Consider the following 27,365-nt stretch of genomic DNA (forward strand, 5'->3'; position numbering starts at 1 on the left):
GGGTAGGTACAGAGGATGAATTTCAAGCTTTTTTTGAATTTATTTCACAATCAACGAATTTTTTGAAATTTACATTCCAATGTGATAGTAATGAATTGAGGTTTCTTGATATTAATATTGGTAAAAGTGAGAGTGGCTTTTTCTCAAAACTTTATAGAAAGACAACTTTCTCTAACTCATATTTAGCGTTTGCAAGTGCACACCCTTTCCATCAAAAGAAAGGGATTGTGAAGGGACAGTATGTTAGAGCATGTCGGATGACCTCAAAGGAAACAGATTTTGATGAAGAATGTAACACTTTATATAGAATGTTTATGGAAAGAGGATATCCATCAGGCTTGGTTAAAGAAATAGAAAAAGAAGTAAGGGAAGGCAGAAAGGGGAGATTCGAACCGATATTAGGTAGAGGTAAATCAGAGGCCTCAGCTATGTCTACAGTAGGTCAAATAGTAAAGGAAAATAATTTTGTAGTTGATTATTGTGGACAAGCCAATAGGATTACAAAAACCTTGGAAGAAGAGTGGACGAAGTTTAGTGAGCTATCAGAATTAAAGTACTTGTTTGTAGAACCCCTAAAGTGTACCTTCAGGAAAGGTAGAAATCTAAAAACTATTCTTGAAAGAAATAAAGGACAGAATAAGTATAGAAGAACCAAAGTGGGTACTTTCAAGTGTGGGAAATGCCCACAATGCCCACATATATATGCAAGTGAATCAATTTCTATAAAGAGTAGGGATTTGGTAGTGGAGAGTAAATTCTTTTCCAACTGTGATACCTTTGGCATCATATATATAGCTCTTTGCAAAGCATGTGATTCATTTTATGTTGGGAAATCCAAACGCAAGTTGAAAAATAGGATTTACGAACATTTTTATGAAATAAGAACAAATAATTCGAAGAATGCGTTGTATAGGCATAAGATGGATTGCCCTTTAGCTACATACCATTTTTTTGTCTTAGAAGTTGTTGAGAAAAATATTAGGGGGGGCTATTGGGAGACGTTAATTGAGTACAGGGAGCTTTTATGGCAATTGCAGTTGGAGGCCAATAAACCCCCCGGCCTTAATGATTTGATTTCAATAACTCCAGTACTTAAAATGAGGGCAGCTAAACTGTGAAGTACCAACATATGTATTGATTTCTGATTAAAACCACCTTAATCAAAGTATTTTTTTAAAGAATTAAAGAAATTATTTTTAACAGAAGTGTTTTTAACCTGTATATTTATTTGTTGTTATTTATTTATTGAATGAAGGAAATTGATGAATTATTTATTATGTATTTAGTTAGAATCTAGTTTATTATGTATGTATTGAAATGTGTTTTAACCTATTTATATATATATTATGTAGTGTGATGGAAAGAACTTTCTGTGAATCATTTTACTTGGTCTTTCCTTGTTGATATGGTATTGAATTTATAGTAATTATGGTTTCTTCCACTAGATGGCACCAACTTATCATTTAATATATGTGTTTGTTGAAATTTTATGCAACACAATTTGAATTAGAATAATTGAGTTTTTAATTCCTAGTTTTTAATGTAAGTAGTGCAATATTAGATATAAATTAAGGGAAGCAGATTAGGCTACGCCTAAATGTATAAAGGAAGTTTGCCCTTCTTATTGCTGTTATTTTAGTTAAATTATATCCTGCATTTAGTGTTTGTTTTATGTTTGTTTTACTAAGTGTAATTAAGAAGGACAGAACATTGGGTTAATTGGTGGTTATTCAATTAGAAGTTCTGTATTTAAGGGGCATGCATTGTGGGTGTAAAATTGTCTGATGAAGTGATTTTACACGAAAACGCTGTGTGGAGTGTTTCTGGCGTTTACGCTATTTTTATACCTCAATAAACCATCTGAATCTACGCCTGGAGCCTAATTTCCTTCAAGTGCTTTTTGGTTTTTTCCTGGTTGATTCAGCACTTGTGCCGTTTTGTTTAGTCTGTTAATTCCAGGTGAAGTTGGCAAACAGGGATTCACCAGCAGAGTTATTAGCTTTGTGTGTTTGCTCCAGTAGTTTATCGGCTGCCCGTAGGCATCTCAGGTTGTTATATGGCTTAATAATATTTTGAGGAGAGGGGGTATCCTCAATGTGGTACAAATTTTTGTGTGCTATTAAGAATTGACTGAATTGAATAAAGCTGGGCAGTTGTAGCCACAAAAATGTATTGTTTCTATGCAGTGAGCCAAGCTTCTTATTGATGGTCAGTATGGTTTTGTTGACCTGTAGGTCCAATTTGATATTTTCTGCGATAACCCCCTAGCAGTTTGGTGTGATGATCTGGGGAAATAGTGGTACCATTGTTAGATGTGACAGAGAATGAAACTGTGGTAGATCTACTACTGGGGTAGAAGTTTTGTTTTATTGGGGTTCAGAAGTAGGCGTTGGTTGGTGACCCAGTTCTCGGTACTGTTAAATGTATTTTGGGTTGAGGTTTGCAGTTCGGTTGGGGAGGTGTTTGAGCAGATCAGACTGGAATCATCTGCATATTGACTGCAGGCACCTTTAGGTATAGCAGTGTGAAGGTTGTAGCAAAAAATAGAGAAGAGTAGTGGATCTAGTACGGACCCTTGAGGGACGCCAAGTGTGAGAATTAGCTGGCTGGAGAGATTTCCTACCAGTCAGTTAGGACTGGAACCACTGGATAGCAGGCTTGTCGAGAGAAAGAGATTTTGTGACAGAATGAGAAGTTTGTGTTTGACCATGTCAAAAGGCTTTTGATAGGTCAAGACAGAGGCCGGAGGTTACCTATTGTCAGTCCGGTTTTGGTTTATGGCAGTAGTAAAGGAAAGGAGGGCTGAGGTGGTGCTGTGGTATGGTCTGAAACCATGCTGGGGTTGGATGGTGAGTTATTCTGTGTAAGGTATTGCATTAGTTGCTTATGTATACATTTCACCATTATTTAGGCTAGTAGGGAAAAAATGTTTTTTCCTGTCTGACTTATAGTAAGACCATGGAGAGTAGAGGCAGAGGGATAAAGGCATACACTGTTTATTCCAGCTGAAGGATAGAGCATCCACTTTCCATCCTTTTTTGTGATCAGTTCTTGTGCAGAATTTTTCCAAATGATAGTTTTGGGGACAGTAAAATAGATGTATGTCTGGGCTTCACCATTTTTGTGTTAACGTGATGAAGACTTTGGGTTCCAGTTTCCGTATGTGCGTGTCCATAAGATGTCTGCTTTGATTGTCTGCCAGAGTTTTTGGCTTTCATGGGAGGAATTGATCGTGAACATGTAGTTGTTAAGTAAAGGTTGTGTTCCACAAGGCCATGGCTGGTCTGCAAAGGGGGCAGGAGTGGGTGCCCCCTGCTTGCTTATGTACCACATAATGGTATTCTTTTCTGTCTTTATCAGTAGTTGTCCTGGATGAAGGAAGTCCTTGAAGGCTGGCAGAGCATTCTGTACAGTTATCATTTGTTTCTAGGTTGATATGTAGATGCAATTGGTTTGGGCTCCATTTGCCCTGAATGCATCTCACGGCCAGATAGGCCCCCCAAGCATAGTCTGATGCGTCTTATGTTAGGGTGGCATGGGGTAGAATGAATGACAGTCCCTTGTTTTGGTGACATGCGTCTGCCCACCAAAGGAACTCTTGTTTCAAGCATGGAATAAAAGGAATCATTGTTTCAAGGCTGTGACAATGTTGACTCCATAAGGTTTTTATGTACCATTGAAGTTTCCTCAGATGCAGACTGGCATATGGAATTAGTAGAATGCAAGTTGCCATGAACCACAAAGCCTGCAGAGTTTCTCTTGCAGATAGCTGGGTTTTTGGTCCAACTTGTTGGAAGTATGTTGTCAATTGAATTACTTCGTCTGGCATGAGTTAAGCTATCTGAGCAGTTGTATTCAAGCTTTCACCGAGGAAGTTATAGGACTAAGAAGGGAAAACCTACCGGTAACGTAACCAAATTGTTGTGGCTCATGTTAATTGATTATCATAGTGTAGATTTGTGATGTCCGATATGAGACATTCCATGGCTTTATAAGCAAGGCTGCTTAGACTGATGGGTCTGTAATATCTGTGGTTCGTGTTTGGACCCCATCCTTCTGTATGGGCATCATGCTGGCTGTTCTCCAGCCCTCAGGGATATAGCCTGTTGCAACATTCATGTTAAATACCTATAATAGAGCTTGCAATAGGCTGTACTTATTGCTGATTTTTACGTTGTACAGTACATTATGAGGCGAAGGAGTAAGGATGATGATAGGCCCTGAGTTTGTGGTGTCAATATTAGTTCCACCTGTGTTTAGGGTGATGCTGAAGGCAAAACGCCCCATGGAAAAGACATATAATTCTTGCAAGGATCTCTTTATAAGTACAGATATGGGGAAGGTGATAGCTCTCCTTTAACCCCTAGTGTGTTGAGTGGTTTGAAGTGACCAATAGCAAATAGTTTTTTATTCTGTTTGATACGAATAATGTTATTTTTTCCAATTCCATCCATTGTGTTACTTGTGCTGTGACAGTATGTCTGTATCATGGTACATGGATACATGTATCCTTTTGTTGTATCATGTAACAGGAAAACATCTAGTGTTAATGGTTTTCTAATATAGATTGTAATGGCTTTGATGGACAGGGCAGACATGCAATGGCTTTGATGGACAGGACAGATATGGAGTATGCTGGAGAGATCTTCTCTTACCTTGCTTTGTAACACTTGGGAATCCCATGGGATAAGCTGGATGGGGAGTTGGTCTACACTGCTCAGTTTACTACAGTTATGTCCTCAGTAAGACATGTAGATTTTAAACATGGGCGGATGCATTTTGATAATGAATAAAGAGCATCTAATCACTCCAGTTTTCATGTTTACTGAGCTAGAGGTTTCAAGCATTTAGACGGATGCATTTTGATAATGAATAAAGAGCATCTAATCACTCCAGTTTTCATATTTACTGAGCTAGAGGTTTCAAGCATTTAAACTCCATTCTTCCCTTAGCATTCCAGTTCAAACTGTTCTTGTGTGATATTGTTTAACTGTAGCATATTTAGAAAAAGGAACAGAACCTTGGTATTTCCAGATTAGAGGCTTAGAGAGGAAGTTCCATGTACTGCAGGTCTCATTGAGAACAACAAGAGGGTAGAGAGTCTGCAAAGAAAATCCTGGCCCAAGATGGAGCGCAGGAAGAAAATGACAGGATGTTTCTGGCCTAGCGCATACTGAAGCCCCTGAAACTTTATTTGAGTAAGATGTAAGCAGCGATAGGTGGCAAAAATTAAAATCAGACCTAATGCCCCCTCCTGTTTGAGGTGGAAGACATGTGCTGCTGATCTATTAAATGAAGTCAGAGAATGTCATGCCCCGACTTTGCCCTGAGGGCAGGGCTGTGTGGTGATTTAATTTTATTTACAATATATTGACTGGCGTAGAGACTTGATGTGTATGGACCATCGTTTGGCTCAGTCAAGGAAAAGCAGAATATCAAGTAGCAATAATCAATGCAGAGAAGTAGAAAATAGAAAATGTAACACGAAAAGTGTCAGAATGTACATTACGGTATTCCAAAGAAATTGTTACTTTTAATAAGGGGTTACTATTGAACAGTAAGCAAATGTTCATTATCAATATGCGGTTTTATGAGCAGGCCTAATGTAGATCACTAGGGGTATATTATCATAGTGGACTGGCAACCTCGTAACTTTTTTGCATTGACAAAGTTGGGTGATCTGAGCCTTCCCTGATCACATTTTGAGTCTTGCTGATCTCATCCAGTTTTCCTTTAATTTCATACATTTATTCCATGATGCCTCTTAATGCTGTTCATGCCCTGGAGGAGTTGAAGTGCATCCTGGGAAGCAGTTCAGCTTAAGGCAGAGGAACAATTCTGGACTGGATGTCAGTCCTTTACATGGTGTGTATATTTGACTTCCAGACACAGTCACTGACACATGAAATGGTTATCTTTGAGCAACTTTGAGGTTTGCCAGTTCACATCTCTGTATATCACTGAGATGTGGGCGAAGACTAGATACTCTTGAGAAAACCTATGTGGACAGACGGAGGTCATGCTGATTTCACACATGAAGCATGCCAGGTGGAAACTAAGCTGAGTTACCTAATACTGACACAGTAATTCAGTTCTTAATAAGAATGTACACGCAATTTTGTTGATGTTGTAACTAGATAGGCTTGGTAGAGGTTTTTGCTCATTCATGTTGCTTGTTTTGTCCATATCAGGATTGCAGGGAATCAAACTTGTCCCAGCAAGCAGTGGATATAAGGCAGGAAACGGCACGTTATGGGATACCATTTCATCTCAGACTCACTCAAGCACTTACCTACTATGTATTCAACTAGAGACAAATTGAGTATTGCCACTTCACATGCCTGCATGTCTGTAGTATGCAGGGGAATGGAAGTCCCTAACAAAGCACCCACTCCGACATCGTGAGCACATGCACACTGTCGATGAAGTTCTTTGAAATGTGGCTTTATTACCGCTGTGCCTTGGGGTCTACCTTGTCTATTTACTTATTGATTTTTTGGCTGTTCTCAATGCATTTATTATTTGGTGGCACAGTGGTGAAGCGGTTAGCATTGTCACATCAGAGCAAAAGGTCCTCTGGATTTATTCTCGGCTGGGCTGCCTTCTGTGCCGAGTCTGCATGCCCACCCTATGTTAGTGCGTGTTTCCTCCAGGTGCTTCTGTTTCCTTCCACATTCCAAAGACATGCATCTGGAGCATTTCTCCCTGTGCCTCCATTGAAAATCTATTCCGTCCCATTCATAATGGGTCTAATGAGGGATGAGTACAGTGGGACAATGAACTATTTTTTTTCTTGATGAACAGCCCTTAGTGATGAGATGTGCCACATGGAAGGATTTCCTGACTGTTGTGGCAATGTGGTTATTGAAGTTGAGACCACTGTCCACCTGTGTCCATAAGTCTCTTATCACACTTTCGGTGTTTAGTGTACTTCCACCTAAGTGGTAATTCATGGGTACATGTTTTTTCCCAAAGGGGATAACTATACATTTCTTGGCATTCAGCAGGAGTACATGGCTTTGGCACCAAGCATCTGTTTCTGTAATGCCCTTTTGTAGAGTATCCATATCATTTGGGGATTCAATTATGGCTCCCAGTTTGCAGTCATCTGCAAACTTTGTTAGCCAGAGTCCCTTAGTGTTGGCCTGTACTTCAGAGAACTAGATGCCAAACAAGAGCGGTACCAGGATTCAACCCTGAGGTACTCCACTTGTCAATTGTCTGGATCTGGATTTGGAGTCAGCTACTGTTACCGAGTGGGTTCTGTCAGTAAGCCAGTTGGCAACCCATCGAGTGATGTAGGGATTAATGCCCAGCGTAGTAAGTTTATCTCTGATTCCGGAGTATGGGGTGGTGTCAAAGGCCTTGGCGAGTTCCAGATCGGCTGTGTGGACTGTCTTACCCTCATCCACGGCTCTGTAGACTCATTCAAAGAAATCAATTAGGTTCAGGAGACAAGATCAGAGTGGAATGGGAATAGCATTGGACAGACACTAGCACAGAGGGGTAGTCTAAATTGGAACAGTCTGCCATGAGGGGAAATAATAAGAGCCATATCGACAGTCTTCATAGAGGCCTTAGAAATCTGGCCAGTGTGTTTGTAGAAGTGCAAGGTAATGTAAATTAAACAAGTGTAGTATCCTTGTATGTAATGACGTGGCATAAAAAATTCCATGGAACTACAATTGCCAGCTGCTTGAAATGCCTTGTTTTTGATTTTCAATTTTTTTTTTATGTCCCTGTCTCAGATATGTAGTGTTTTACGGCCAAGTCATTGATTTTGTCAGCTTTAACTGAGTGGGATATTGTATCAAATGTTTTAGCCAGGTCCAGGTTGGTGTTATTGTGAGCACAGTTTACCCTATGTGCATTGCCTTAGTGACTTCAAGTCTAACCAGTTATGTAGACATAGCCTTCTCAAATCAGCTAAACAGAGTTTGGCCCAGTGCCTTTGAACAAAACATTTCCCTGTGAATTCAGTCTGTTGCTTTCCATATTAGACTATTCATAGTAATAGGCTTGTAGTTTCTGGGATCATTTCATTCACATCATAAGACTGCTTGCTGGTGAAACACTGTAGTATGTTTGCAATGTGACACATGTTGGCAGTGTGCATACAGCCAATCGTGGCACTATTGTTCAGCCGGGCAAATGGCACATCAATGTCTGTGCAATTGCACATACCTGTGACTACCAAAGGTTTGATTAACCTGGGTCAACATCAGTTTTGGACCTGGCATTTGTCCACATGTTGCCAGTACTGACAAAGTATACAGCTTCCTTGTGTTGCATCTTGATTTTTATCATGGACGTCATTATTTAAGGAAATGAAAATTGCATTTAGTCTAAAGCCTCAGACACTACCAGTTGCTGGGCCACTATCTCCAGACACAGGCATATTCTTCACTTGCTTTGTTTCCTGCTGTGAAGTACTATTCACTGAGCATTAATCTGCTGAGAAAGCATTTACTACACAACTACATATGCAGCTTAGGGTAAAATGATAAATAGTCAAGAGGTGTTAGCAGTCCTTCAACCCCTGACTGTGCTGAATGCCTTGAGGTGAAGACAAGTTCTGCTCCTTTCTTTATAGTTATCTGTCTCCAATTGAGTATTTACACATGAAAGACCTCTCTCACCTTGCTAACTGGCTCCCTGGTATTCAATGCTTTCAGAGTCACCTTAGCTGGGTAGTTGTCTGTCTTTGTTATTCAGTTATTTCACAGTCACCTTGGCTTCGTTGTTGTCTGTCTCCACTGGAATATTTCCACATGAAAGACCTTTCTCACCTTCCTAAATGGCTTCTTAGTATTCAGTCCTTTCTGATTCAGGTTCACTTGATAGTTGTCAGTCTCTGCTTTACAAATTTAACAAAAATGCTATATCTCGCATATGTAAATGCTTTCTCAACATTGATTACACAGATTTTAGCAAACAATTATAAAAACAAAGTGATTATATTCAATGGTTTAGTACTGTTCCCTAATAGGGACTCACAATTCTCATGGACAGACACAATGTAAAGTAAGAGACATCAGATTGAAAGCAGTGCTTGGTGACGTAGTTACAATGTATGATAATTACCGAAAATGTTTTCATTATGTAACTTAAATAGGGTTGGCACATGGGCATAGCCAATTCACTTTGAGACACTGTTTGAGGTTTTGTTAAGAGACCGGAGCAGGACACAGCTGTCTCCACCCACATCCCCCTTGATGACCATGTCCATCCTCCCCTGGCAGTGCCATCAAAAAACATAATTTCATGTAACCAAGGAAATAACTCAGGATTTGTATTGAACATTGGAAAACATTTAGAGGGTGTAATACATTATATATTTAGCTCTATTGAGTTAACATATAGGAGAAGGATTGGTCCTGAGGGCCACCGTCAAAGGCTAAAAGATAATGAAAGGCTCCACTGCCATGATAGCCTGTAGTTTGAAGTACTTCGAGCTGAAGTGACTGCCAAAGGAGCGTGTACTTCTGAAAACCTTGTAGCCGAAGTAAATGACAAAAGAAAGAGAGTCTTCCAAGAAAAATATTTTATATCTGCAGTAGCTGCTGGTTCAAATGGAGGTAGGATGAGTTTTTCCAACACCAAATTGAGTTCACATGCAGGATTCTGGTTTCTCCGGGAAGACTGTACATTTTTGGACCCTCTGAGGTACTGCTTTACCAGGGGATGAGTGTCCAGAGATTTTTAACACTCTTAACATATACTGGAAGAATCACGCAGATAAAATGTAAGCCAAAAAAGGTTTATTTTACATGCATGGAGACCTGCTACATGCATGGAGACATGCTACAAAGAACTTGGTATTTCAGCAGTCTTAATTCTGTACATTTTACATGGGTTTTTATAGTACTCTTTGCACGTACACAGCAGCTGATTACTAGACAAGGCATTTAAGTCAAGGCTATAAATTCACTCACTGGAGTCTTAGATGATCACAAATCAGACACGAGATAAGCTGGTGCCTACCCCAAGGTAACATCTATACATTCTTCCTTGTTCAGAGGTCAGTCACAAGATAGGCTTGTGCCTGGACCAAGGCAGCGTCTGTGCATTCCTTTTTGGTCAGCAATTTCTTTTCCAGAAAAACAACTCATTTTAGCTTATATCTTTGCACGCAATGCAGTTTCACATTTTAACCCTTTTTATACAGGATACAAAGATGTTTAACACAAACATTCCTACTACAATGAGAAAAGAGCGGAGGGTCTGCTTTGTAATGATCCGAGAAGTCTTGTTGCAATCAGGGGATGAGAGGAATCATTGTTTCCAGGCTGTGTCAATGTTGACTCCATAAGGTTTTTATGTACCATTGAAGTTTCCTCATATGCACTCTCACATAGAATTAGTACAATGCAGGTTGCCATGAACCCCAAAGCCTACAGACTTTCTCTTGCAGATAGCTGGGTTTTTGGTCCAACTTGTTCGAAGTATGTTGTCAATTGAATTACTTTGTCTGGCATGAGTTAAGCCATCTGAACAGTTGTATTCAAGCTTGCACTGAGGAATTTATAGGACTAAGAAGGCAAAACCGACCGGTAACAGAACCAAATTGTTGTGGCTCAAGTAAATTGATTCTCATAGTCTAGATTTATGATGTCGGAAATGAGACATTCCATGGCTTTATAAGAAAGGCTGCTTAGACTGATGGGTCTGTAATATCTGTGGTTCATGTTTGGAACCCCCCCTTATGTATGGGCATCATGCTGGCTGATCTCCAGCCCTCAGGGATATAGCCTTTTTTTAAATTCATGTGAAATAGCTTTAATGGAGGTTGCAATAGTCTGTACCTATTGCTGATTTTTACGTTGTACGGTATATTATGAGGCGGAGGAGGACGGATGACGATAGGCCTTGAGTTTGTGGTGTCAGTATTATTTCCACCTTTGCTTAGGGTGATGTTGAAGGCAAAACGCCCCATGGAAAAGACATATAATTCCTGAACGTAACTCTTTATAAGTACAGATATGGGGAAGGTGATGCTGTCTGCAGATACAATGAGAAAGGTAGTAGTTGGCTTGCCTGGTGTATTGCAGCAGGGTTTGAGTTAGAGGTGGAGTCACAATCTACAGACACTGTCATCTTTTGGACTTGCTGAGAAATACTATTCAAAAAACATTTATCCGCTTAGAAAGCGTTTACTACACAGTAACAGTTATCCTTAAGCTGCATATCAATCATTCTACTGCGGTGTTACCTCTCCTTCAACCCCTGCTGTTACTGGGATTTACCTTTTCTCGTGCATATCATTATTTTAGTAATTTTAACTGCCATTCAGTCTCAAACTTCAGTGATGGACACCTGCTAGGCCACTGTCTGCAGACACATAGGCATCCTATTGACTTTGCTGTAATTTCCTGCTGTGAAGGACTTTTCAAAAACCATTAAGCAGCTTATCAAGCATTTTCTACATTTAACAATTTAACTGAGCTGCAAATGCAAGACTTTCCCGAGGTATTAGCTCTCCTTTAACCCCTACTATCTTTAGTGGTTTGAAGTGAACAATAGCAAAATGTTCATCCTTTATTTACAGTTTTCTGTCTTCAGTCGACTATTTCCACATGAAAGACTTCTCTCATCCTCCTAACTGACATCCTGGTATTCAACCTTTCATGAGGCAGCTTGGCTTCCAAATTGTCTGTCTCTGCTGTTCATTCCTATTTTGAGTAATCTTGGCTCTTCTCTTGTCTGTCAAAAGGTGAGTAATTAGACATGATAGTCCTCTCTCACCTTCGTAAATGGCTTTGTGGTACCAGATCCCTTTATGATTCATGTGGTGTTGATAGTTGTGTGCCTGCCTTTAAAAATGGTTGAATGTGTCCAAAAATTTAAGCACAGGTTAAAACTTCAATGCATCTCAATGTTTTTAATTCTATCAGAGCACCGCCACCCACCTTTAGTCCGAGAGAGAGAGACAGCTACACATATTTACATATATGGTATTTGTAACACAATCACCATATGTATTATGTTACAAGATATGCCTGTCAAGAAATATGTATATATTTTTTCGACCTGCCTCTGTTTGGGTATGCTGACTAATGCGCATTTATGTACGTCTACCATACTTGTGTGTATATCTGTATTTATGCATTTTCAAACTGCTTACTGTATTTGACACATAGCCAGATTCTTACTACTGTGGGCAGTGTATAACTACAGAATTTGCCTGCTGCTGGTTTGTGGGTTTCTAAAATTCCTTACAACCCTGGCTGCCAACAGCTAATGATTTTCATGTGTAGGAAGGTAGCCGGTATTAACTGTAAATTAAGAGACTGTGTTTAGTTGCTGAGAAAGCGGTGTTCCACTATAACACTGACATCATTTGTCAGGGACATAAACGAAGAACGCTTGGTAACAGTATTACTTTCAATTCTTTCAGTGTGGGTACTGTCATGGAACCAGATACATGCACAGTGAAGCAAGGCATGCAGATGGAAGGTCAGTATTGTATTGAGTTGAGCTGCTTTCTCTTTTTGAATGTTCATACTGTAATGGTCACATGAGTGGGTTGATAACACCACGATCTGTGTTGGTTTAGGTGTCCCTCAGAGACCTATCCAGGTGTGGATATGTGGCCATTCCTACGTGCACTGGTCAGCGAGAAGAGCTTTAGAAATAGGAGCCAACAATCTGTGGCAAAGTGAGTCCGAAATTCAGGTGTCGTGGGTCGGGAAAAGAGGCTTGCAGTGGGATGGTCTGCTAAGCTGCCTGCGTGAGAAAAACGGCAGAGGAGAAAAACCAGATATCCTAGTACTGCATCTGGGAGGAAATGACCTGACCACATGCCCCCTTGTGGATCTGAAAGTTGAAATTAAGAAAATTTTGTGGAGACTGCTTACATGGTGGCCTAATCTACATATCGTATGGTCAGACATCATACAAAGGATGGTTTGGAAGGGCGCACGTACCGCTAAGGCCATTGATAAAATCAGAAGACTGCACAATGGTTTCATGTGGGGACAAATGGAGATGTGCAAAGGATCTGTGATTCACCATAATGCTATTAATGCTCGGCGGCCAGAGTTATACTGGATTGACCATGTTCACCTCAGTGACAGTGGACTAGATATATTTTTACGTAATTTGACAGAGTCTGTAATATTTGCAAAAACTACGGTGCTCAGTGCTCCTAGTATGTAAATAAATGTGCTGACCACGCATGCAAGAAAAAGTTGTTTGACTGGTTAATTTAAGTGTTTGTCTGTAGTGACACAAGTAATCAGTCCATAGGTCAGTACACAGCAATATGACATAGCCACAGGCTTCATAACACATGTAAAATAAATAAAAACAGTTAATGTACTCTTGGGTCTGTCTCAGTTGTCATGGATAATGGGGTGGGGGCATGGAAAGCTCTGTTGCCAGTTGAGTGGTGAAGATCAATATGTACTGCATTAACCCTACTAATAACTTAGTACGGCATGGCATGTGTTGATCATTTAGTGACCAAGTGAGTGTTTAGCTCTGACAAGAGCAGAAATCATTGGTATCTGACACTATTAGCCTCTGTTTTTTGTATACCACGACGGTTGTGGATAGCACACCTACTATTTTTATCAATTTGAATATGCGTCATGGTAACTGGTGGACTACACATCCCCTATGTTTACAGCCAGTACTCGCTGATCATCGCTTCTGTCAGGGAATTAGAACACTGGAATCAATGCATCCAGACAGCAGAGTGTCTGCATTGGCCTTTCCAGTAGTATCTTGCGGCATTCAGTTGACTACGAAATCTGTCGAGCAACCCTGAATGTTGCTAACCAAATGGGTTAGATGGCGGTATATGTTGTTCTTGGACAAACAGTACTAGTTACAATGTTATTAACTCTGCTTGACAGTAAAGCAATGCCGTGAATGCCTATAACCGTTGCTTTGGTTAACTATAGGGGAATGTCAGAGTACAGGTAAATGTCCTGAAGCACGGTTGAGTGACAATTTGCTTAATTTTTTTTAATTGTGTTTTCTTGTGTTTGTCATGTACATAAAACTTGTTAAACTGGCATACGACATCACTGCATGCATTTCCACCCTTGCTGACAACTCAGCCATACATAAAGTTTTGACGCTTACCATCACCTACTCTGTTCCGAAAAAGCATGGTTTCCAAACCTATACCCATTTACTGTCTCTGCCAGTCCATCATAGACTCCATGAAGTTACGTTTTGTCAAACCTAATAACTTGATTATAGCAGCAGTACAAGGATATGACTGTGTCATCATCAGCTTCTGACTGGTAATTGTGCTTCATCTTCTGAGTGGTAATTGTGTTTCAAAGTTAAAGTGATACTGTAACTATTTTTGTATTGTGCTGTGCAGTCAGTACATGTATAGGAAAAATTCAGAAATCACAGTGTAGATTAAGTCTACTTGTCTATGGTGAAACTTGCATAGTACGTGAAACTGTAGTCACACGTTTCATCAGCTTACACATGTCATGTTTCCCTGTTCATGCTTAAAATGTGGAATGCTTCCGCAGTGATTGAAATTGGGAAATGCCATGCATCTCTGCTCTGCAACTGGATTGATGTCATGTTTCAATGGACAATGTGTTGCTTTTTGCACTTCACAGAATAATTTGGCGTGATGTTCAGGATGAATATGCACGGTCCAGTTCCTTTCAGTTTTGAACCCGAATATGCACCAGGAGAAAGAAGACCAAAACGACGCCGAGATAGCAATGGAAGCAGTGATGTAGAAGAACATGAAGAGAACACCCAGAGCATGACTTGGTGCACGTGTGAAAAGTGTGTTTTAATGAATACACCACAGGAGTGCTACTGCTGTGTATCGTCCCATCGTGCACGTGCCAAAATTGCTCAGCTTGAACTCGCTGTTCAGCCAGTGTGCATCACTGATCACATAGACTTTGAAATGGCGTGCCTAACGCCACTTGTACTGGAATTGATTCTGCGGTCAATGCACTACGTTACAAGGCGATCACGCAGCATACAGTGGACCAATAGGTAAGGGAAAAGTGTCTGATTCGAAAGATGGTTGTTGTTACAGCACATAAATACTCAGCGGTGCTATTTACGTGGTGCTATTTCTTACCAAGCACTCTATGAACATTACTTTTTAGAACAACACCAATTATGTCAGGTTAACTTTCATAGCCAGAGAAAAGCATGGTGACTTCCTTTCCAGCTATTATAGGTAAATGACTAGGTTGTGGTCATACATTGGTAACTTAGTGCAGAAAGGTGTAAATTGATGCTGCAGTCAAACATTTACGTATTAGGGTCAGATTGGAAAATATTATCCGTTGTCTAGATTTCAGTGATAAGTGAAGATTTCTATGTTGGCCAATTGTTTGTTGCAGGTAGCCCACACAAACAAGTCATAGTCCTAACTGGAAATGTGAACAGAATGTTTTTTTGATACTTGTGATGAATTCATGATGAGGTGTAAGTTGCTATAATAGGTGTTGTGATTTGACAGGTTGTACCGTGTGGTGGCATACCGTGCTTATGTGCTATGGATTTTTGAAAATCGAAGACTCGGACGTGGGAACAGAGTTGTAATTCCAGCATGTGTAGTGTCACGTATACGACAAAAATTCCCTGAAGACGACAACGAATATGTTGGTTTCCTGCCTTTTGATGGGTTTTGGGTATACCCGGAGTAACGAGCACACATTGGTGTAATGAAAGTTGAATGACTATTCATTGTCTATAATGGACCCCGGAACATTATGTTTCTCTGCTCTAAGGATGTATGAAAGTGTAAAATGTCCTGTGCTTGTCGATGGCAATAAAAGTTCTAATTATTTTTAGATTGTTTTGACTTACGATTATTTGAAGCAGACAGTGTGAATAACTGATGTACTGGAAAGGTAAAGATGGATTAGTCATGTTTATTTGCAAATACTGACTTTGGGTGTATTGCATGCAAGTTGTGCATTGTAGGTAATGTGTGGTCTGCTTAATGGCAGTGTACACAATAGAGCCAATTATGGTCCTGCCATACATCATGTCACCAACGTACATATGGGTATTACTGCCTTATCAGACCATGGCTATGGCTCATGACGATACTGGTAATAGTTGAGACTGTGGACATGTATAGCTGATGCCTACCTAAGTACACTGCTGTATTGAGTCAATGCAGTTGACTACTGATGCGGAAATGTGTCAGTGTCCATAATGTCGCATTGGACATGACACGCTCACTATAGACATAATCCAGACCCGTTTTACGGTTTTGTGTACTGTGATGTACATCTGTGAAGTAAATTTAACATTTTAAATATGTTTCTGAAGTCAGGCACAAGTGATGACAACTGTAATATCATTGTTACATGTGTACTGGCATTGTATGATGCCTTGATACTGCACTGCTGAGTATTTTTCGCCGATTGACAAAAGGGGTTATGGGAGGTTGCGAAGTATGATTGTCATTGCCTAGTCTGCTTTTGTCCTTGCTGTAATATGTGAATGCACACACAAGCCAATCATGGGTGACAGCTCATTGGTGTGAAATATTGTAGACAGAATGTGTAGTACAACATATTGACAATTCAGGGTGTGTGAGTGTGTTGTAGTGGTCTTTCAGGCTGCTAGAAATGATGGTACTTTATATGCAGGCCAGTTTAAAATTGCCAAGGCATTGATTTACTCTGCGATTATGACCAAATCACTGAAATAGGCTTAGTCCAGCTGTATTACTAAGGCCGGATTACGTAAGGTAGTTAACTGAAAGCTATGGCTTCAAAGGGCGTCAGTTCAAGAGCGATTGATAAGAAGTGGTGAGGTACACACACACACACCCATACCGACCACCACAAAAGCAGTTGTGGCTTGTAAAATTTTTAGTAGACCTTGAGGCGAATACATGGCCGGGTGTATTCCACCAAACTGTTATGTATTCATAGGACATCTTGCGTTTCTGTGATGGTGTAGTCAGGGCCATTAAATTTTTTTTGTATAAATGAGCTCATCTAACAATCACTTTATATTTCTATTTACAGATAGCCATATATTGCATTGCAGCAGTGAGATATATTTTGTTTAAAGTTATGTGATGCAGCCAATATGTACTGTTTTACAGTATATTGGTGTGTAACTTTTCATTCAATAACTGCATGGATTTATAAATAATTAAAAATGTTTTTTATTAGGTTAATCAGTATTCTACACAAGGATTTGACAGAATGCCGCAGTGTTTGGCTTATGGCTGTCAGACCAGAAGAGGGCGCATGCCCGAAGGGATGTCCTTCCACCGATTTCCGCGGGATGCACAACTATGCACAATGTGGGTCCGTAGATGTGGAACAGATGTTGGTGACATCAGCAAATTTGTTAAGGCTGAGATAATCAGCAACCCCCCAAAGCATTACCTGTGTTCTCTTCATTTTACGGAAGATATGTTCGAGTTAGACTTCCGCTATGAATTGATGCCAGATTCCATGAAACCACGTAGACCTCGTCGTATATTGAAGGCCAATGCACTACCAACGATGTTTGACTTTGCCCAATAACACATTCGGAATACTTCGGTGCAACGTATTGATCGGAATATGCGAAGAAAGGTATGTCTCCTGTTACATTAACAACTACTGTTAAAAGATGTCTGGACACTACTGTCCAATGACCAGTATTGAGCAAGCAAGCTTAAAGACCAGTAAGCAATACCGGGCTTGTATATAGTCACTCTTAAGGATGATGTCGCTTTTTAGTTACTTATTGAAGTTAATGTGAAATATCACATTACCTGTAGTCTAAAGTCAGGTGGAGATACAGATTTGTTTCTTACGTATTTTATTGTATTTGTACTACATCAGCAGTGTGCACAAATATTACTGTTGTACTTGTATTTGTGACCTAAAAGGTGTGCAGAAATGTTACTGTTGTAGATGCACTTCCAAGTGCATCAAGATCACTGTGTCAATTAAAGTTTAAAGTGTAGTATATGAAGTTGTTCTCCTGTATTTTGCAGCTTCTGGAGGACCTGCTGTCAGAACCACAGCCCATACAAGAGCATTTGGAGGATACAGCTGGAAGCAGTAATATGCAGGTAAATCAAATGAGTTGCATCTGGCAAAAGTACACTTGAAATTCGGCTATGCAGTCCCGTTTTAAATTTTGGAAGAATGGTTTATAAGTAAGGGGTGATGTGCAATGCATTATCACATTTGTACTGCAAAGATAGCGCAAAATTTCATTATTAGATAATTGGAAAATAGATATGTGACTGACTAGGGTGCAGTTGATTAACAGTTGTACATCTCAGTGAGTATCCATTAGACTCTGCACAGGCTTGTAAGTATGAGTAGTTAAATCAAAATTTAACTACTCCCAGATATGCTCAGAGCTAGTTCAAAATGATGTGAAGATTACTGATCCTACAGACATTGCCAACATACTGGCTGACAGGTTCAGTGGAAACTTCTCCCCCCCTCCCCCCCAAAAGGAGAGATATCTATACCAAGCGATTGCAGCCCCCCAAACATCTCCAGCGCCCAAGTGAGAACTGCTCTCTCCAAAGCAAAAAACACAGCATCCATGGGACCTGATGGTGTCCCCGGCTGTGTGCTCCATGAACTCAATGAGGAATTAAACCCACAGCTAGGACAGCTGTTTAATCAAAGTCTTACATCTGGATACGCACTCCAGGAGTGGCGCACTGCAACTGTGGTACCACTTCACAAAGGCGGTGCCTCCACCGACCCTGGAAATTACCGGCCATTAGCTTGACAAGCCTTATCTGCAAAGCCATGGAGAGGATCATAATGGACCTCATAAATAAAGACATAGGGAATTTGCAGACTTTGGATCCAACCCAGTTTGGCTTTGTCAAAGGCAGATCATGCCTTTTAAACTTGGTTGACTTTTTCGAAACAGTCACCAAAGCCATTGATGAGGGAAAGGCAGTCCATACAGCCTACCTCGATCTGGCTAAGGCCTTCGATACAATACCCCACTCGGGTATCATTGAAAAACTCATCAGCTTAAATGTCAACCCATACATCACAAGATGGGTTGCAAACTGGCTGAGTGACAGAACCCACAGGGTCAGAGTTGCTGGCGCCATGTCAGACTCAAAGCCTGTCACAAGTGGTGTCCCACAGGGCTCAGTCCTGGGCCCACTCTTGTTTGGCATCTACTTTTCCGAAGTACAAGCCAACACAGGAGGGTTATGGCTGACAAAGTTTGCAGATGACTGCAAACTGGGTGCCATAGTAGAAAACACATCTGACACAGATATCCTTCAGAAGGGTCTCACAGAAACGGATAACTGGTGCCAGAGCCACGCCCTAAAGTTAAATGCCAAAAAATGCATAGTCATACCCTTCGGGAAAAACAAGGTTACCCCTAGCTACCAAATAGGTGGCAATCCACTGAGCACAGAAGAAGTTATCAGGGACCTGGGGACCCAGGTTGATAGTAGTCTGTCATTCGACACCCATGTAGCTAAAGTAGTTAGGAAGACCTTCTACATTGCCCACCTTATCATGAAGGGATTCTCATCTAGATCAAGGGAGGTCATAGTCTCCCTTTACTCATCACTCATCAGACCAATGATTGAGTACAATGCCCCATTTGGAATGTATCTGACCCGACACTTGCAGCAGCTGGAGAGGCCACAAAAGTTCCTCACCAAAAGGATAAAGGGTCTCAAAAATCTGTCCTATGCTGCCCGACTGAAAGAACTCCAGCTCTATTCAGTCGCCACCGCTTGCTCAGAGGTGACCTTTGCCTAACATACAAGGCCATGTCAAACCCAGATTTGATGAATATGCTTCACCTCAAAAAATCTAGATCCATCAGAGCCACAAGGGCGGGAGACTTAAACCTTGACACGGCTATTAATAGGACGTGCTGGAGGGATAGATTCATCACCCAAAGACTCCCTATGCTGTGGAACAAAATCCCGGTAGATGTGAGGCAGAGCACCTCGCTGGCCTTGTTCAAGAGAAATCTTGACCAATGGATGGGAGATCGCAGATATACCCCAGGGATTACCTCAGTGTCACTGCTCGACAGAGGCACAGCAAAATAATGGGTATAGTTCCCCATACTAAAGGGGTGGCGTAAGCCACAAAACGATGGGCTAGGCTTGTAAATGCCCTCGGGCAGATAGCCTAGTATGAACCTATGAACCTATGAACCTATAAAATAAAATGTGCATTTACAGGATGGATGTTCTGATGAACCAAAAGTTAAGGTGATAAGAGTGTTGTCATTTACACTTTCCTGTAATGGAATTTTGCATGTAGAGATAACTGAAAGAGGAGGGTGTGTAGGACTCTTTTGGTGTGAAGAGCTCATGCTGAAGTAATGTCTGTTAGAAAGGGTAAGTTGTACAATCCTGGTTACCAATTCACAGTACTTTGGTCAAAATGTTGAGTATGGCCCACTTTGGTAGAAGAGGGTACATAAAGACAAGGCACTGACACATTCTACAAACCTAAAGGGTCTCTATACATAAAAGGATAGCCATGCATACATCAATGTCTAAATCTTAATTGTTCTCCATTTGGTTTAACAGCAGCCTGCATCAGTATTGGAGCATGATCGCTGTGAGGGAATGCAGATGGACGTTACTGAGCAGAATCGCAGTGTTTACATGGAGTCGGGCATACATCCTACTTATGTAAGTGATATGTACCAATTAGTACATTTGAGAAAATGCAGATGATATCAGTGTGCAGTGATTCCTTTGGGTTGTGAATCAGTAATCACCCGATTCTCTTTCGGGTTTTGTAGTGGACCTTTTTATTTACATCCCTTGGCACCTGGTCCCGTCATTGTAGCGCATTGTCCATGGTCAGCTTGTCCCACAAAAGAGAGCAGACAGTATGCAAAAATAATGAAGGGATATGACAAGGACGAGTGTAGCATAGCTGCATGTATCCAATATATTGACAGTAGCAATTTCAGACGTGCATTTCTGTTGAAATTGTTGGGCTGGTAGGTTACAATGTCAGTCTGAGGACATTCCAGACAACTGAATGGAAGCTTCAGTTGTGGTTGTTGTGTATTTCAGCTGAGAAGTTGTAAATCAGGTGTGATATGCAACCAGAAGTGCAGGTGCCGAAATGACCAAGTTAGAAAGACTGTGACTCCGGACAGCTATTATAAGTCTTACTGTTTTGATGTTATTGTAAATGGCCACCACAGCACAAGCATTACAAGCATGAATACCCCTCAAGTTATATTCACAGCACATCAATCCGTAACATGATTGTCATGATTCATTACGACATACCTACACTGACCTGTGGCAGTGAAAAGGTTGCTTTTTAGCCATGAAAATGCTACAAGGCTTTTTATGTACTCGGCCTTATTGTGTATGCTAATTGTAATGTATGACAATAAATTCTGAAATACAGTGCTAAGGATGCCTATACTTTGTATTCTAAACAGGTGGAGATGGAACTTGGAACAGTGTGCTCAGAGGTTGTTGTGGACAACAGTGAGGTAATGATTAGTGGATTGAGAAAAACAGGTAAGTTGAAGAATAAGTCCTGTCAGACCCAAAATATGCTGGCTGCAGTAAGTATAGGAATACAGGCCAATATGCAAGAAAGTAGTAGTAACACATCAGAAGCTAAGTTGATCCAAAGCCATAATGTTGCTGTTCAATTTCCAGAAATAGTCGTGCCAACATTTGTAGATCACAATTACAGTAAGGTGTCAAAATGCATACAGAAGAGAAATGCTTTGAAGCAAAGCACAGAAGAGGACGTATGTCATACTAATGTAGAGAGTGGGAGTAACCATCATTCAGTGGTACAGTCTTGCACTGAAGTAGTGCAGGTCCAAGAAGAAAATGAGGGCAACATGTGTAGTGACAACAGTAGTGAGGACTGTATGTCTGAAGTAAGTACATCAAATATGGGTAATGAGAATCTGGAAGACCCAGACTGGGGAGAATCCTCTATAAGCATGTCTCAGTCTGAGGCGGATGAGTCTTTCCAGGAATTGTCAGTGGAGGAAGACATTGTTGGACAAAAAAAATTCATTGTTTTCGAGGCATGCCTCGATAACTTGTTGATGAAACTTATATGTCCAGTGTGCAGGGCAGCAGCTTGTGAAATTGAGAAGAAGACCATACTTGGAACTTTTGTTTGTGTTAAAGTGTCCTGCTTTAATGGACATGAAATTCTAAGCTGGGAAAGCCAACCACTACTTGGTCGAATGCCAGCAGGCAACCTAATAAGTGCTGCCGCAGTACTGTTTAGCGGTACTACTTACGCACACATATCAAGGTTTTGTGCCTACATAGGTGTAGAATTCATAGGAAAGATGACATACTACGACATACAGAGCCAATATCTTTTCCCAGTTGTGCAATTCCATTGGCATGAGCAGCAGAAGGAGCTGTTGAAGGATGCTGAAGGGAGACTGATAAGGTTAGGTGGTGACGGACGCTGTGACAGTCCAGGATTTTCTGCTAAGTACTGCACCTACACTATGATGGATTTAGACACAGGATACATACTGGATTTTGCTGTGGAGCAGGTCTGTGAAGGGGTGGCATCAGTGGGACTTGAGAAGATAGGTTTTGAGAGGTGCATGAGAAATTTAATTAGTAAAGGTGTGAGTATCGGAGTAGTAGCAACAGATAGGCATCGGGGTATAGAATTACTAATGCGTACTCAATTCACTGACATAGATCATCAGTTTGACATTTGGCACATGTGCAAAAGCATTCGAAAAAAAATTATGCTGGCTGCCAAACAGAAAGGACAAGAGGATTTACTGCCATGGTGCCGCAGTATTTGTAATCACTTGTGGTGGTGTACAGCAACATGTGAGGGTGATCCAGTATTACTTATGGAGAAGTGGTTGTCCCTGTCATATCATGTGACTGACCAACACAGCTGGGGGGGTGCAACCAAATATGTGAAATGTCCACATGAAGTACCAGTACCTCGTGGGACTGATAAGAAATGGTTAGAGGAAGGAGGGGAGTGCCACAGTGCACTTCACAAGATAGTAAGTAACACACTGTTTATAAAAGATCTGCAGCAGACGACAAAGTTCTGTCATACTGGCAATCTGGAGGTATTCCATGCATTGCTGTGTCATTACTGTCCAAAGTTAGAACACTTTAGCTATGGAGGCATGAAAGCAAGAACAATGTTAGCGGTCTTGGACCACAATGCAAATCAAAATAGGGAGCATTCAGTGATTAGATGCCCCTCTAGTCGCCCGGCCAGTTGGTGAAAAGAGATACAGAATAGTGTATCCCAAGGCCAAGCAGGAGTGGATAGCAAAGCCTATATTTGATGGTAGGAAGTATGACTACATCTATGACCTCATGATGAACGTAGTGTCTGCCAAGACAGGTAGTCTAAGTGTGGATCCAATGCAAGTACCAGAGCTGCCTAGAAACATAGCTAGATGTGAGGCCAGAGAAAAATACTGTGATTGCACGGTTACAGTCCCGCTTCCACAGTAAGTCCTAAGGTGGACGTGAAAAAGTGTACAGTTATGACAATGTGATAACTAACTGAGTCCAGGGTACAATAAGGATAAGCTGCTTGTCATGTGCGTATGTGAAAAGAGCCAAATTTTAGCAAGTGCCATTGCTACATATTAAAGACCAAACAGTGTCAGACAGTCTGCGAGACTTTGACAGCAGCGGCCGATCTGACTACTGTCACTTAGTACAAAAAAAAATACTGGTAGAAGCGTCAGTATTGAAAATGTGAGAAATGTTAGAGTGTGTCAAGCTTCATATTTCTTTAATAAATGAGACAGTCATGGTAAGGCAGTTACAGAAGTAGATGTGAACTCGTTAATGATTGTTAAATGTACCTGTTGGATGAGAGGGTAGATTCAATTTGTGTCACTTGCACTGTATCAGCTGAAGTAAGTGTTGGTTTTCATCCACTTTTACCCATATTTACAGTTGAAGGCTTGTATCGCTTTGAACCTGGGTGGTATGTGTGAGTAAAATAGGGAAAGGCCTTAGATAATGATATGGAACTGTTATATTTCTGGTGACATGTCAGTGTATAGTAGCTGAAAATGAGTTCTCTGAGCGGGTATTAATGTATACAGAGCAACAGCTGATCCATGTAAAGTGTGTATGGATATAATGGTATAAATTTTAACAACTGTTCTCTCTCGTCTGTGAGTCCTGGTGATTGAGAATAGGTGATCGGAAAGTTGGGTGATCCATTTTGCGGTAATGAGATCTTTTCTGTCATGAACATTGCTGGAGAGAACCGTCCAACTTACGATCGGTTTGACATGGATGCCAGAATTACCAAGATGACAGTAAAGGTGGGTATCACCAGTGATTTTACAGCATGCAAGAAGTAAGGATCAAGTCATACATAAGTGTTTTTCTCTGTAACCTAACAGTATGTGTTATTGATGGGCATTTACAGGCGATGTGAATGTGGAGAGCTCAACTGAAGAAATATAACCTGAACAAAGTGAAAGTATCGGCAGAGTCCTCATGGTAAATATTGCACAAAGGAAATATTACAGCCAAGGTAAGTGTGATTTAGTTAATAATTATAGCCCGCGAAGCAACGATGACCGCTCATAAGCGAGTTTGAAAGGTAGACAATACTCATACTTGTTAGTGAAAGGAACTGTGATGATAGTGTGTGATACATGATTGTTTTATTTATAGTGAAGGAATTATGTTTGAGCAAGAGTGCCATTGGTTCTAGGTTGCCATATTCAAAGTGTTTGTAGTGCGTAGATAAAATGTATAGTGATAACAGCATTCAGGAATACCAGCTGGAACAGGTTTCAGCTCACTGCACATTGCTGGACATGAACACTGCAGAGGCATGCTGTATCAAGGATGATGGACAGTGAGACCAAACCATGACAGGGATGGTTGTTGAGACTATGTCTGTTGCATGATGCACTTGCAACGGATAGGGAATGGGAGAGTTCAGTGGCAGTCAGTTGATTACATTCTCTGGTGGTATAATCGATACACTTAACAATTGCATTGGTCATTGTCTGGTGACTTGATGTGCTTGACACACACCTATGTTAGATATTGTAAGGGAAGGGAAAAGTAAAGGTTATGGTCTGCTGACTTGACAACATGGGGTTGTGACACTATTATGAATGTTTGACGTGCAATTGGAAGGGAAGCGCAAGGATCGGTGGACGGACTGCTTGTAACATAAAAATGAGAGGCAGTGGTAGATCAATGCTACTAATTAGTGGACGTGCAGTTGATGAATTGCTATGTGTTATAGCAAACATTCATGCACATAGTTAATTTAATTGGAAATTTTGTATCTTTATTTTGGCACACTGAATGGAGGCACACACGTAGGATAAGTATATTGCTGGTCGTGCATGGCTTTGTGTGTTCTGGACTTTTTCATATATGTAAATGCATCATTATATTGGTTTGATACACTTTGGTATTACAGGGAGTCTGCTAGTTGTAGTAGTGCACTGAATTAGATCAGACCATGCACAGGAATAAAGGCAAAAATCATACTAAGCAAAGCCATTGTATGTATGAAGTATGTACTGTACACCAAAAATACATTGAGCCTATATAATTAGCAGTAACCAGTTTCTGTAGACACTCTTGACCAGTCACTGAGAAGACATTCATTGTTAGACATGAGCTTGATAAGCAAGTGGGTGGTGACATGGCACAGGAATCACAATGTTCAAAATCCTGTGTTGCAGTTATTGCCTGTAACAGTGTTTCTAGTCCAAGCCTTTGTGTAGTGTGCTCCCTGTCACCTGTGCAGATGATGAAGGCTGGTGCCCTTGACACACTGTAACTTGTGTGAACATGTACTAAAGTCTGATGCACAGTGTGAGGCAGCGTAACATCATGCAGCTGTTACAAATTTGATGCCAAAGGGGTTTCTGTGATGTAATACATGCATGTTGGGTAACCTTCAGTATTTTGTAGGGCTTATACACACTTATAAAAAGGGGAGAGCACTATGACATGTGCGTTTGGATATCAGATGTCAATATTTAGGCGAACTTGGAGTAAGCTGTGCAATATTGCCCAAAGGGCACAAAGCACTGCCTGGTACAGTGACTTGTAATAGTGTAGACAGGAAAATTATGGAGTCAAAATTGTCAGTCTGTACTCATGAAACTGACAGTAGTATTACTTCTGTGTGCTTTACTGCCTGACTTGACAAGTTTAATTACTGCAATTGCAAATTGGATGCTGCAATACTAATTTTAGTGAAGGCTCTAAACCCTCTTACGTTATGTTTTCTGTGAACTGCACATGTCAAATTATTAATGTGAAAAATACAAATAACTGTCTGGCTGAGTAGTGTCTACTGCCAATTAACTTATCGATATTTGGGCAGTGTAGCAGTAAGATTTGAAATATGCACAAAGAAAGGCAGGGACGGCCTCAAAATAAATTTAGTAATATGGAAAAAGGACTAAAGGATTGCTAAATAGTATGAGCTGAATTTGCGATGATCATATTAAGCTCCCAAAGTGCCTCAGTTATCTGCATTATGCAAGTGATACATACATGCACTTATTAATTAGTAGCCCACTGCAAAAAAAAAATTCACTGCATGGAGTATAGAAAACAGTGAGTTTTCAGTACATGCTTTTACTGTGACAGCATCATAGACACAGGTTTGCAGTCTACTGTTTGTGGACATTATGCTAATGTCAGTGAAAAAACAGAAACAATATGTCACTAGGCTGATGTTCTTCAAAGAGATTGTAAAACATACATAAGTGAACATAATAATGTCTGGTAGAAATAAGGAAGAAATACAAATAGTGTAGACAATGAAATAATCAAAAGTTATCCTGCACTGTTGTACGAAATTTAATTAGAAATTGTTTACATAAATCTTTCTGCTGCTGTCTAACAAATGATTCTGCAGGCAGAGGGGAAGACATTTGAAATGGCACTCCCTTCCTTTCAATTCTGAGCTGTCAGTTGCAGTGGCAGTTTTCACACCTCTGCAGTAGTGTAGGAGGAGGGGACTTTCAATTCAATTCAAGAAGGACTACAAAAGAACACTTAGAACAAAGGCATCCAATTTAGCTACTACTCTGTCTGCTGCTAGATAACTTCAAATTATACTGTAAAGCAAGCTCTGATCTAAACACAAATGAGGGTGATTAGCAACAGAAAAGAAGCAGGTTTTACACAGAAGGAAACCAAACTGACAATGAGTCACAGATTTCCCATTATATGTCAATGGCATGGGAAATCACTGTTACTTCCTTATGTCTGGCATGAGTCACAGAAAGGAGACTTGAAATGCTTTATGGGAAAGAGAAAGGCTTGAAGGAGAAGAAGATCACGTTGAGATAGCAAGCCCCATCGGTAGCCATGTTGTGGTAAACTAGCTAAAATTACTAATAAAGCATTTAGAGTCAATTGTAGGTGTTAAAATAGGTCT

This window comes from Protopterus annectens, chromosome 10.part0 (assembly GCF_019279795.1).
Source record: "Protopterus annectens isolate FY-2018-M chromosome 10.part0, PAN1.0, whole genome shotgun sequence".
In the NCBI taxonomy this organism is placed as follows: domain Eukaryota; kingdom Metazoa; phylum Chordata; order Ceratodontiformes; family Protopteridae; genus Protopterus; species Protopterus annectens.